Below are 14,234 nucleotides of genomic sequence, written 5' to 3'. Positions count from 1 at the left end.
TAGCCACTTGACTACTCCAGTGTATCTGCCCTAGGAAGAAACAGTTGCCTTTAACTTGACCTACAGGTGGAGTAAAAGTATACAGAGGGACTGCCCCCCCCCATACACACAGCATATACTTTAAAGAGTTTTTCAGCCACATTTTGATTGTAAAAGACACAAATTCATCCATCCATCTTGACCTGTTTATCTGGGGCTGGGTTGCGGGGGCAGGAGGCTGAGCAAGGTACTCCAGACGTTCCTCTCTCAAGCGCGGCTCTCCAGTTCCTTCTAGGGAACCCCGAGGCATTCCCAGGCCAGATGGGATATATAATCCCTCTAGTGTGTTCTGGGTCTGACCTGTGGTCTCCTGCCAGTTGGACATGCCTGAGAAAAATGGTCCACTTTAAAATAACTATATTTCAGTGTGTTCCAGTTGTTGGTTTTCCAGCTGTGTTGTTTGACCCTATTAACTGTAACCCCACAGAAAACTTTTTTATTGCTGTCAGTTGCTGCTGGTAACATTTGTGTTGGGTCGGTGCTTTCTGCCGTTATTTCAACCTCTGACCTAAACAGGAGGTGACTTTTGAAACATTGTCATGAAAGGGGAACTTCACCAAAAATTATGACGTTAAAAGGAAGTTAGCTGATGCGGGAAAATCGAAATGAAACAAAGAGCAAAATGAATCAGAGTCAACAGTGCTGTGCTGATACTGTAGGCCTATCTCATATTTGCCCACACTAATCTGTAAGGAGATGTCAAGGTGATGACATCATGGTATACCGTGGAAAGACTGAGTCCTGTAATCACTGCAGTATCGGTTTACTCTTTATAATGGAAGCACATAGGAAAAATGTTTAATTCCAACTGCCAACCATGAATTGTATGTTTTGAATTAACAGTTTGTTTAACAAGCGTTACACACTCCATAGGTCAGTCAAGTAAAACATAAATATGAAAGGAATTTTTGTCATCACATAAAAAGAAGAATGGGAATTAGAAACCCTGAAAATCATAGACTTTACATCAAACACACTAATCAGAAGGAAGTTGTATTTGTACATTGTACATGGATTGTACATTCTTATATATGGTAATTATTTTCTATAATAACATTGTCATCACCCACATTTCTCAAATTCTGTTGAAATGATGAAAAGGAACTTCCTTTGGGCCTTGTATATTTTGATAAACTGCTCCTCGTCGTTCCCACGAGAAAGGAAGTAGTGATGTAAACAGCAGTGAAGCATCATCATACTGAGATGTGGTGTGTGTGTGTGGGTGTGATATTGCATGTCCCTACAGTAGCACACATTACATTCATCAGAAATGAGATAGAGATACAACAGATTTGATAAAAAGGGAAGAAATACATTGCTGTATTTTTTTCTCAGACTTACAGTACAGCCTTATTTGGAAAAACAGGACATCATTTTACTTCTCATGTTCACACAAACAAGTTAGTCCACATTTTAGTAAATTCAAGATCAAACTGTCACACATTAGACATAAACTGATGTCTTTTGACTGCCTTAAGGGCCTGTACTTTAATGTGTGAATGATCAGTTATAAATATCAATCTCCTTTCCTTGTGTATTTGCTTTAATATTTTATCCTCCTTTTGTGATATAAAAATCAATGTAATGTGACAGAGAAACAACAACAACAACAACAACAACAACAAACAGAATAAAGGTAATCAGTGCAGGGTTAATATTCAGATAAAACACATGGATTATCTTTGCATTATCTTACCAGGCTAGCATTATCTTTGGCAGTGGTGAAAGAAATACTCAGATCCTTCACTTAAGTAAAAGTAGAAATACCACATTCTAAAAAATACCCCTTTACAAATAAATGTACAGAATTCTCATTATAAGTGAAACCGGCTATCAGCAAATGTACCTTAAGTATGAAAAGTAATGACCCCTTTCAAAGTGTTCTATTATTACAGAATATTACATTATTCTGTTTATATCACTAATGCATACATGTTTCAATGTTTGAGTTTGTCAGTGTGCACCTATTTGAGATACTTTGAATACTACTGGACAGAGTAGTACTGCACCATATCATATGAGCATTTCAGACGTTTAAATTTCTGCTGTAAACAGCTGTAATAATAGCTGTAAGTGTCAAATTAATTTAGGGAAGCTAAAAGTATATTTGCCTCTGAAATGTAAAGTAGAAATATAAAGTAGCAGAAAATGGAGATACTCAAGTAAAGTACAAGCAAACTATGTCAAATTGTACATAAGCAGCTACCTAAATGTAGGCTATGTAGTTTCATCCCACCACTGATCTTGGGTAAAGAAAAAAAAAATACCAGATAAAATTCTCTATTGCATGTGTGTATCAATGTACAGTATTAAATTTAAATTGATTTATTGAGTAAGTGATTTTTAATTGCCTATAGAGGTGTGAAATGAACGAGTGGACACGTGATGCTTAACATCCCAGAAACGCAGTTTTCCCCCCTTTTTCTTTCCATTTACTCGTCGTCCTCTCTGGAAGCAGCACATTGATTTGCACTCACTCAGCGACCATTGATTTGCGCGTTCCCCGCTGCGCGCGCCAGCTGCCAGGTGGATCACACGCTGGAGACTCTGCGGCACCAGGAGGACGCTGCATCGCCGACCCCAACAACTGGGTTTGACAGGACAGGACAGCGTCCACAACCCCGGGTGGACACACGGATGCAGACAGACTGAAGCCTCCGGTAGCTGCTCGCGCGCTGCAGCAGCGTGTTCCTGCCAAAAACCCAACAGACATAAGGAGCCACGCGCCAGGTAGGGAGCTCCTACAATCTCTAAGTTTGTCAATGATGTGCTCATGACTGATGATTTCTGAACGTTAAAGCTGATTTTGAGTTTATTTGATTTCCTCCTAGAGAGCTAAACCACCGAGAGAGTTGTTAAAGTAGCGCTTCAATGAAATGCTTTGTGTTTAAAGTTAGCACAGACGTGACTAATGGACTTGTCGCATGATGGTGTCAGCAGTGTTTGCCCTTTGGGGAGTCACACAAATTAAGATTTAATTAGAGAGCGAAACCGATTTTAGTTTACAGGTCACGGTTGTAATGTTATAATAATAATAATAATAATAATAATAATAATAATAATAATATAGTGTTTTGTCTTCTGTAGTCTGCTGAATTTGAGTTGGTAAAGACCCAAAGCTTTTCATAAATGTGCACAGACAACTAGAACTGTAGGGGGGGAAATGTGTTTTTTTTAGCACAGTGCTGAAAATGAAGTACAGAGCCTCTATTGTAAATGCATGTACTGCAGTATGTTTCTACTAATGATCACATATCTTCTAGAGATGAACACTATTGGATTTTTTTCCCGATATCTGATATGCCGATATATAACAGTTCATTGGCCAATAACTGATTGCAATATCAACTTTTTTCCCCACCAAATGTTAGTGATCATCAAGTCTCTTCTGTAGTGGAATTAACATCATATTATGCAAACTCTTATCGTGATGGCCCACCAGCAGAAGGAGACATCAAATACAACGCTTTTTGATGTATGTAATATTCTGTCATTGTGCAATATAAGAAAAATACTTCAATTTAGGATTGATGTTTTGTACATGTTGACTCTGTTCATAAAAAAAATCTGTTTGTGACATCGGCAACAATCAGCATGTCGGCAGTTCCATTATTTAATTTTAAAGCCAATATCTGCCGATGATGTGCCAATATTATCGTGCCACCCAATATCTTCTGTCTCCTGTTCCACTTTAATATCAAGCAGAACATTAATGTAACTAAGCTTTTGGATAAACTCTGGCTCTATTTGATTTAAAAAATATCAGATCCAATCTAATAACATAATATGCTGCTGCAGAGCCAAATGTTATCATGTTACACAACACTGTTTCACTGTATCATCAAAAAGTATGTATGCCAGAGGGCATCTTGATAATGGCTAATTTATTTTATGTTTTATTTTCAAACACACATCAGCACCCGGAGGATTGTGTTTCACTCCTACAGAGGCTTGAATTAATTTGTGCAGATATCTTTTTAATCAGAAGCTGACAAGAAGGTGATAATGTCCCAAACTTACTTGCTCTGCAGGCGGTCAGTTACATAAACGTAAGACTGATGATGTGATGACACACACACACACTCACACATGCAGGACTGTGTGCTCGAGTGTCACTCGTCTGGATCAAAATTAGCGTGATTGAAGATGTGACTCCTCTTCAAAGGGCTGATATTTGATATTCATCATTACTTCTGGTGTTATTCCACTTTGAGAGTTTTGTTACTGAATGAGCTTTTTTTGAAAAAGCCACTGACCATATCTCTTCAACATTGAAATCTTTTTTAGACACAATGGGCAATGAAGTGGAAGTGTTTGTAAATAAGCTCATTATTTCTTGTCATGTCATTCATCAACACTACTGTTTAGAGTTGCAGGGATAGGTTGTAATAATAGATAAATTGGTTTGCGGAATTTTTTAAAGAAAATGTTGAAATTCTCTGGCTCTAGCTTCTGAAATATGGATATTTTCTGGTTTCTTTAAACCTCTATGATGGTAACCTGAATATTTTGTGGTTGTGGACAAAACAAAACATTTGAGGATGTCGTCTTGGATTTTGAGAAACACTGATTGACATTTTTCACCATTTTCTGACATTTTATTGACAAAACTGTGAATCAGTTAATTGAAAAAAAAAAGGTTGCAGCCTTGCTGTAGTTTAAAATGTCATGAAAATACAGTAATTCTGGTTTTAGTTGAAAGAGAACATTATATTTTGCAAAAAGAGCAACGCAACACTTAGATATCATTGACGTATTTAGCTTGCAGTTAATTGTGGCAGTAATTTTTACGTCTAATCATTTATTTCATTTACATATATATATACATATATATATGTGTATATATATATATTGGTGCATAGATATCATATTCTGTTTAAAATGGAAGAGCTTACTATTCATGGAGCAATTACTCATTTTCAGCACAGATTCGTCGCATTTTCTGTGTCAGCGCAAATAAACCAAGAAATTGTTTGTTTCAGCTTCACAAACATGAAGTAGTTCATCTTTGTTTCAAGAAAAAAATATCAAAATTGTAATTTTTTATTAAAGGCTTAACAATAAGTTGAGTAAGTACCATAATCATTGATGGAAAAAGCCCTTTTTTATAGGTAATGTTCAGCGTTGCTCCAGTGTGACCTGAAGTCTTTGGTGTACCCCTGTAACCAGCTGCTACTGTCTGTCTATGGCTGTGTCTTCTCTGCTGTGGGGCTTCTCCTCTGCTGTGTGGGCGAGTTATAAATAAGAGGCTGGAGGTTTTTGCGTGTGTGTGTTGTTTGACCAGCTGCTGGGGAGGTTTGTTTGTCTCCTCTGAGTGCAGGTGTACTCGCCGGCCTCTAGATGCTGTTCTCGGGCCTGTTTTAAGGTCAGCACTTACCACTATGCTTTTATCTTAAGGGTTTGAGTCTGCCTGGTTGGGTCAGCTTCACCTGTCTCCTAAACTTTTTGAAATGTACCATTTAAAATCTGTCCCGTTGGATAATAAAATGTTTTGTTTCCATTGCTCTTATTTTGAATGTGATGCAGTACAGATATGAGTGATGTCATAGGATTGTAGTTTGTCTTTTTTTCTGAGACGCCAAGGCTCAAAAATCATTGCAATGACCTCGAGAAAGCTCTAATGATTTAAGAGTTTGGGAGAATTGTCTCTGTAGCGATTGCTTGAAAGTTTACTGAGAGTGCAGCAGAGAAAAAGTTTAAGAACCTATAGTTTGAGGTTTTAATGCTATTTCTGATCTGAACTGCTCCCCTCAGATAAATTATGGCCTTTAGGATTGTGTGTGTGTGTGTGTGTGTGTGTGTGTGTGTGTGTGTGTGTGTGTATGTGTGTGTGTGTTCTCATCTAGACAGAGAGGAGCATGGGAAAGTGGCCCTGGCTTTGCAGGGCGGACCACCAGCAGTGGCAGTCACATATCTAAATATTGACAGCTTGATATCCACAGTGTATAACAGGATTTAGTCTCCATACTCTCATCATGTACAGTGCATACTTCAGTTTTCGGTAATAGTTACCGAAAAGTATGGTTAAGTACCATAGCATCGAGCATGTTAGGGTTGCACCAAAGTTTCAGTGTATCTGCTACACAGTAATGTGCAAATGTAGCATATCTGAGGTTTGCAGAAACAAACAAACATAACAATACCAACATTTTTTACTGGCGACTGGGTTTTACAGTCTCATGCAGTGTGACTTTTAGTCTTGTTTTTATACAGAAATTGAAAAAAAAAAAAAAAAAAAAAAAACACAACAAGAAAATGTGCATCAGCACCCCCGCTGCAGTTGGTGTGATTGACTTTTTCTCCAGGCCTGCTTTGACTTTGCATTGACAGCCAGGTTTGCATGTGACTCATATGGGAGTCACTGCATTAGAACCAGCCTAAGGAACCCAAATTGAATGAGTCAAACATAAAGGTCCGTAAGACCTCGCCACCAGGCCACAACTCGGTCAAGGCTATGGACTAGTTGGTTATTAATTCACTGAAGCATGTTGTAGGAAATAATCATAGGAATGTGTCGACTTGTATCCTGTGTGTTCTCTTTTTTGGTCTGCTTTGGTTGTCTTAGCTCTCATTCATCAATGTCCCAATTCTCTGTCATGCCTGTCAATTTTGTATGTCCATGCAGCTACTGTGGTCATCATATTTCAGTCACACACACACACACACACACACACACACACACACAGGCACAGACACCTCTGTGAGAACACTAAGTTTTAAAAAAATCTAGCCAGCCTCAGAGTCATTCAGAGTGACCCAACCAGCTCACAGTGATTTATGGCCGGCAGGGTCAGCTCCAGAGGAGACTGTGAGGGGTCACACAGTCAGTTGGACAGCCAAAATAGACAGACTCCTCTCCTTCACTCCCCCCACTGGGTCGATTTGTCTGTCTCAACCCAGAGCGGTCGCTGAAGCAAGTACTGAATCTGTTGGATCTCCTAGGCCAGTCTGTTAAAAGACTTTGACTGTTTGAGTTTTCCTGTTGCTCACTGTTGTGCCCATACTGGGTTTAGTGTTGGTGTGGTATAATATTAGCAGCCAGTGGAATACCGAATAGTTTTGTATGTCACATGGGTGTCACAACCACGATGATGACATTCCTGTCGTGCCTGTCTGCACCTTTGCAAAGGAGGTCAGTACGTTTACACGTTCTCCACCATGGCACTTATAGGGTAGCTGTACCAAACTGCAGCTAAATTTCTCTGTTTTGGAGCTAGAAAATCCAGTTTAATGCAACAGCGTTGAGCCTGAAAGAAGCTGAGGTGGGACGAGCAGGTGGGGATTACCGCAGCTAAGTGTTGAAGTGTTCAGACACCTGTGAGTCAAGGTAAACACACACACCAAAATGAGCTCCTCTTCAAGCCTTGATGGCACAGTTATTTAAAAAAAGGAACAAAGACACAAATAGAAAAGGGACATAAGCTTTTATGATTTCAAATTGATGTGTATGGAGAATGGACCTTTAATTGAACGCCTTTTTGTAAATGTTTTTGTATTTTCTGAGCAGTGTTGGAATGTAACTAAGTACATTTACTCAAGTACTGTACTTAAGTATGAGGTACTTGCACTTGACGGGAGCAAACATAAGAACAGTTTGTAAAATATGATGTTTATGATGTGTTTTTTTATAAATTAAATTACTAAAAAGTTTATGCAAGCACCACTGCAACAATTGGTTAATTAATAAATCAGTCGATTCACAGAAAATTAATTAATTAATAATTTTGAGTTTTGGGGTGTGCTATTTATTTATTTATTTTAATTTTCTGCATGAGTAACTTTTACTTTTCATACATTAAATACATTTTCCTGATTATTCTTTCTTACTTTTACTTAACTACCATTTTAAATGCAGGACTTTGTAACAAAGTATTTTCACAGGGTGGTATTAGTACTTTTAAAGGATCTAAATACTTCTTCCAACACTGTCTCAGAGTATCTTTTTAGGGCTTGGCATAGGAGAAGAAAAGTAACATGATGTAATCCTTTTTCTCTGTTTTGTATGAGCAGACTTTTGTTTTGTGAACTGGATCAAACAGTGTTTGGCAGTGATTCACGTAGATGTAGTTTTTGTCTTGTTTGGATGTATGTATTGTGTCTTGTATTTGGTGCTGTGTGTGCTTTTTGTAGAGATATCTCTCAAAGTGTTTGTTGTTTGAGGTTTATCTTTTTTTGCCTGATGATGATATTCATGTATAATGCTGTTGTATGATGGTGTGTAAATGGTTTGTGTTTGTTATTGGTTTGTTATTGGTTTATGTGTCCGAATAATGCCATAAGGGATGGATCAAGTAAAAATGACCAAACACGAAAATAATTTTTCATTCATTTATTGACTTGTAGAAAGAAATTTGACCTTTGACCTCCATGTGGAGATCTTTTTTGGAGCCAGCATTTAGTGTTTAATACCGATACTGAAACTTTCACATTGGTTTGACATTGGGAGGACCAGCTGTAGTGGTTGCTGCTTGGTTAAAAACACAGTGTGGATGCAGCTTAACTCTGTGCACTTCAGCAGCAGAGAAACCATAGGTTTGCTTGCCAGTTCTTCCTTGTCCACTGACCACTGATTACAGATCAGGAAACACAAAGAGAAGGGAATGAAAAGCTTGTGGTTAGTGTTTCTCAGACTGACTTAGAGCCAAATTCTTTTCATATCTTTTCTTTTCTCCAGATGGTTTTACAATCAATGCACCAGGTTGCTGATTTGACCTGTTTTATCTGTATGTTGCCATGCCAGGCAGTAATCCTGTATCTAAAGATGCTTTCTAGCAGAACACTAAACAACTTTTAATCAACACTGTGAATGCAATATTTTGGCAGAAAACAGACCTGTTGAAAAGTTGCAGCTTTTTCGCGTTTTGGTTGCAGCTGTCCTGCACCAGCGGATGTTAAGTTGTTCCAGTGAGACTTTTTTTTTAGAATAAAACTGCCTTGATCTGCACTGTGGTGTTGCTGCTTTGGCTGTGAGTATATCTTCTGAATATAGAATTTGTACTTCGCTTAGCTTCCTGTTGGTAAACTTGAAATTTGCCCTCACCATAGTGTAGGAGCGCAGTACGGTCTTTCTTAAAAACTGAAAAAGTGATATTTGCAAATTGTAATTGTTTCTCTGGTTTGAAGAAACCTAATGATAAATCAAGGCTGTTGATGACGGCTGGCTGTGATTTTTGGATGGTTACAGCAGACAGTGGTAGAAATTAAGGGATGTTGTTTGCTTGGCTGGACACAACTTTTTGGATACACTTGAATGGAGGGCGGCCAGATCTTTTCATATAGACAGCTTTTGTCCATAGTCTTTTATTCAAGACCTTTTTCAATAATTGCAGAATTGCAATTCTCATATATATCTTATATTTTGACCCAAAGCTGACTGCAGATGCCTCAGTGAAACAAATCCATTATCCCCAAGTATGATAACTTGCCAGCTATTGAGCCTTTCGGCAAGTGCAGACCAGTTTTTATTGCACTTGTGCTGCACCCAATGATATAACGCAATATGACACTATGACCTCTCTTTTTTACCTTCTTGTGAGAAATGGGGAAAAGACTGTAATGACTAAATTCTTTCCTTAAAATGCCAACAACATCTTTAATTACAGAGGAGGTTTTTCTTCTGATGATTGTAAGCTTTTATCAAAAATATTAATCTAATGCTGATTCAATGTCTTTCTGATATCTGGAGCAGGTGCTTGTGCGTCCTCCTGTAGATTCAAGATTCAAGAAAATATGCCTGTTTTGTTTACCACCATAGACATGCTTGCATCCCAAGGACTCCATAAATAAGTTTAAGAGACACTGAAGCAGCCAATCACTCATAAAACGCATGGACTTCCTGCCCAGCTGGGCTCTGACTCCCGCCGGCTCTCTGGAGAAAATGCATCCTCAGCTATGTTAACTGCTTTACAGAATGCTAATGAGGTGCTAGCTGCCTAAGCCAGAGTTCAGGACGATGCATGCTCGAAGTGCTGAGGATGCTGGAGGCAAAAATAGAAGGCCAAGGCTTGAGGTGCGTTTGTTTCCATCACTGGCTGGGATTAGCAGCTTCTAAACACTGTCGTTCCATTAAGGCCATTGTAACAAAGAGTCATGAACGCACCCTCACCTTTTTAAATCCGCTCTGACACAGTCGAACATTGACAGCGCTGCTTCCAAATACAGTAAAGCCAGTGTTACATTCAGAGCGGCAAGCTTGTTTTATTGGCTGTTTTTACATGTCTGGAGCTGTTAATGTTGCACAGACATTCACAGTGTGGATAAATAAAAAGATGACAGTGTAGACCACAGATACAAACACCACCTGCAAATACTTTTTATGACATGTTTTATCTGATGTGAGGTGTCAGATCATTAGACTTGCAAATCCAGGCTCTCCAAGCTGATTTGCTTTGCAATGCAGTGACACTTAAAGACTTGATTCTTACATTTTGAACATTTAAGTGACACCAATTTTACTAAAGTGGTTGAAAAAAATTATCCAAATTGCTCATTATATGCAAATTATTCCTGATTTGACTGACAAATCTAGCTGTAGTGTTTGTAGTGTTTGCACTGTTTCCAAATTTGTAGTGCAATCAGCTTCAGTGTAGCTAGCAGAGGTGGGACCAAGTTATTCTTTCGCCAGTCACAAGTAAGTCTCAAGTTTTTAGACTCAAGTCTCAAGTCAAATCCGCAGTCCCAAAACTTTGAGTTACGAGTCCTAAACAAGTCCTAGTGTGCTCTTCACAAAATGCCATGCCAATATTAAATTTACAAAATCATAAATACTTTTCACAAAAATAAAAACATGAAAAGGAAACATACAGTCGTGATTTCATTTTTAGTTCAGCAGTGATTTTAATCTAAACTTTTCTATAGTCCTCTCTCGTTGTTTGTAAGGATACACACGTGCAGAAATTCGTGGATTTATTTTTGTTAAACATTTATTTTTAACCAGGAAAGCCGGTTCTGTGCAGATTGTCATTTACAATGACGACCTGACAAAGAAGCAAAGGAGGAGGGGCAGAGATTTGGGATTAAGTAAAATGTCCTGTTTATAATATGCATGAGTGAAATGGAGAGAGGGGGAGAGAGAATCAGACTGAGTAAAAGGGGGATTTGGAGAGAGAGGGATGAGGACAAGGGCGACAAGGCCTTGGCTGCGACCAGTTGAATCAACAGCTTCTCTCCTCTGGCGAGGACACGCTCGCTCTGCTCAAGCCTAATACCACAGACATGCTGTCACACACACACACACGCACACCATTTTTTCTTCCCTCATCCCCACTGCCACTTTCTCCTCCCGTTCTCCCTCTCTCTCCCTCTCTGTGTCCCTTTGTGGCTTGTGCACATTTGCCTTATCACCCAGTAGAGTCAGTGCATTAGCAGCCTGGAGGAGACCCACAGAGGGGGGGGGGGGTTGGAACATGAAGACAATAATGATCGCTCCAGTATATGACGACAACAACAACAACAACAACAACATCAATGCACATGTTTGTCCTCGGGCTTGTTCTCAACTGCAGAAGTCAAGGCAGAGGGCACGCTACTCTCAGACACATTACGATGAATAAGTTGCTCAGTTGTCGGGTAAGACACAGCTGATATTTTCTTCTATTCTCATTGGTTCATAGCATCAGTCTTTACTTCTGCACAATAAGGGCTAGGTATTGTTTAAATATGATATATGATGATATATTAATACCACAAGTGCAATTTCACTTTCACCCATGCAACTGTGAACATTCTTTATTTAACTGTGGAGTTTCTCTGCGTTGTAAATACTGTATATATTGTTTGTTTATGTCGTCCTCTGTGCTTATTTCCTTCATCTTCATCCTGCACGTTTTTGTACTTATTTATTTATTAATATAGTTTATTTTGCACAGTATTATCTTGCTATTTTGCTATCCCTTTGCTGCTGCAATGTTGGAAATTTCCCCACTGTGGGACTAATAAAGGATTATCTTATCTTATCTTATCTTATGAAATTCACCAGTTAAGTTCACCAGGTGGCCAGTGCTTGAAGTGGACTAGTGCTCACGGTACCGGCACTTCTACATTGTACTCTTGTGTGTACTGTGACTTTTTCTTGTGCACTGGCACAGAAGCTGCTGGTACTATTTTCTGTCCTTCATATTAGGTTCTCTGGGTAAGTCATAATGGCCCTAAATAAACTGCATTTCCCATGAAGCACTGGGGGCACTATGTGACTATTACCTGTTCCTGTTCCCGGTCTGCCTGCTTTTCTCTGTCAGAGGCTAATCTAAGTAACCTTACATTACAGTAATGGTGGCGTAGCACCAAAAGCGAAAGTAAAATCCTACGTTACTGGACGCAGGCTGAAAGCAGCAAGCTAACGTTAGTTTAAGCTGGGTTTCCATCAAAAGCTTTTGGTAAAGTACCTTTGGAACCAAAAGTATGACCTACTGATAGGTACCTAGACCTTAGATCAGTTTAGCGTTTCCTCTGCAGACAGTACTCTCATGTGTTGGGAAGGTTTTGTTATTCGCTGCTCCGTCCAGCAGCCCTCGCTGTATTTCCTTGTTCATCGTTGATGCAGATGATCTGCAATGGCATATTTATGAATATCAGGTTTGTGCATTGACTCCTTGTTTGACAGATATCTTGAGGTCAGAGGTCAAGGAACCCTTGTGAAATGGCTATGCTGTTTTTTAATCGCCAAAATTTTGGATCATTTTTCTGCCCATTTACTGAGAGGCTAGCTTAGTTTCATATGATATATACCAGTATCATTATTCTAGCTTTTAAAGTCAGCCCACTACAGCCCCTTAAAGATGGGGATGTTGGCCGGCACAATTCAGTACTATATGGTAAAGGGTCTTTGTAACATATTTACAACAATCAGTTTCCAACATTTAGAATGTGTTTTGAAACAAATCTCTGAATTCACTTTACCCGGACTTTAAGGTACCATCCACAGCTTTTCACAATGGAAACGCAAAAGAATGCGGACTCAACTGAACTGACCTGCTGGTGGAAACACCCCATTAGTGCCACCGCTAGCAGGGAAGAGTCTTTGAATGTAATGTTAGCATCAGCAAAACTACCACTAGTGATGAGAAGAGCGGTTCTTTAAGTAACCTGGTTTGCGTCTTTCACCTGTCACTTGCAAACCAACTTCTGAAATGACTCTTTTGGTTCAGTTATATGATTGGGTTGTGTTGCCATTCTACCACCGGTGCATGTCTTTTCAGCTGATCTGCTTCTGGAGATGTTATTATTATATTTGTATCGTATCTTCCTTCAGGGCAGATACAGATCATCTAATTCTTTTTTACTTGCTCTCATTATCAGTACCTATGTCTCAGTTTGTCCTCACAATGGTCTTGTGAGAGGAAGATCAAAGCAGTGATTATTGGTGGTTTGCTGCCATAGATACGGCACTGTGCTTATAAAACAATTTGTAGCCTAACTATCCTGCTGCGGTTGGCTGGTTAGCCCTCTGGGAGGCTGACTGATTTCCTCCTGATCTGAGAGTTTGCAAAAAATAGTGTGATGAAACGTATTTGGTATTTTTAGCACAATTTCAGCTTGAGGCAGTAGAAATGTTAGGCATGATGATACAATTAAATCATTCATTAGCTGTAACTTCTTATCCTCTCTAGGGTTAAGAGGGGACACCCTGGACAGGTGCCAGATTATCGCAGGGCTGACACATTTGTAGTAAAGTAAAATATATATATTTACATGATGTCATTTATTACCAGTTTATATTGTACCTGTGAACATTTCCTATGTTCAGAGATACATACAGAAAGTTCCCTCAGAGTCCCATTGTGGATCTTAATCAATTCTACAGAATGTGTCTGGTGTATTTGACCGCGTTTATTTTTGATGCATTTTGATGGTGTGTGTTTTGATCAATTGCGTTTTCAAGCTGGAAAATATATGTTGGAATGGAAATATATGTTTTTGTCCAAAAGGCAAGTGGAAAAGAATTAGCTGTCTAATTACAGTCTTGTGCATCTTCCTATTCATCTACTCTGATCTGACACCAGCACACAGATATACACCACAAGAATTTACACAAATTCCCCTGAGACTTAATCTTAACCATAATCACTACACGCCAAACCTCAACCCTAACCCTTAAAGGTCAAGTGTGTAGGATTAAGAGGGGTATATTGGCAGAAATGGAAGGCAATGTAATATGTATATTTTCTTTAGTGTATTAATAATAAACTTTTCTTAAC

This window comes from Plectropomus leopardus, chromosome 9 (assembly GCF_026936395.1).
Source record: "Plectropomus leopardus strain MGB_pleo_1.0 chromosome 9, ASM2693639v1, whole genome shotgun sequence".
Classification (NCBI taxonomy): Eukaryota; Metazoa; Chordata; class Actinopteri; order Perciformes; family Serranidae; genus Plectropomus; species Plectropomus leopardus.
This window is presented reverse-complemented; position numbering follows the sequence as displayed.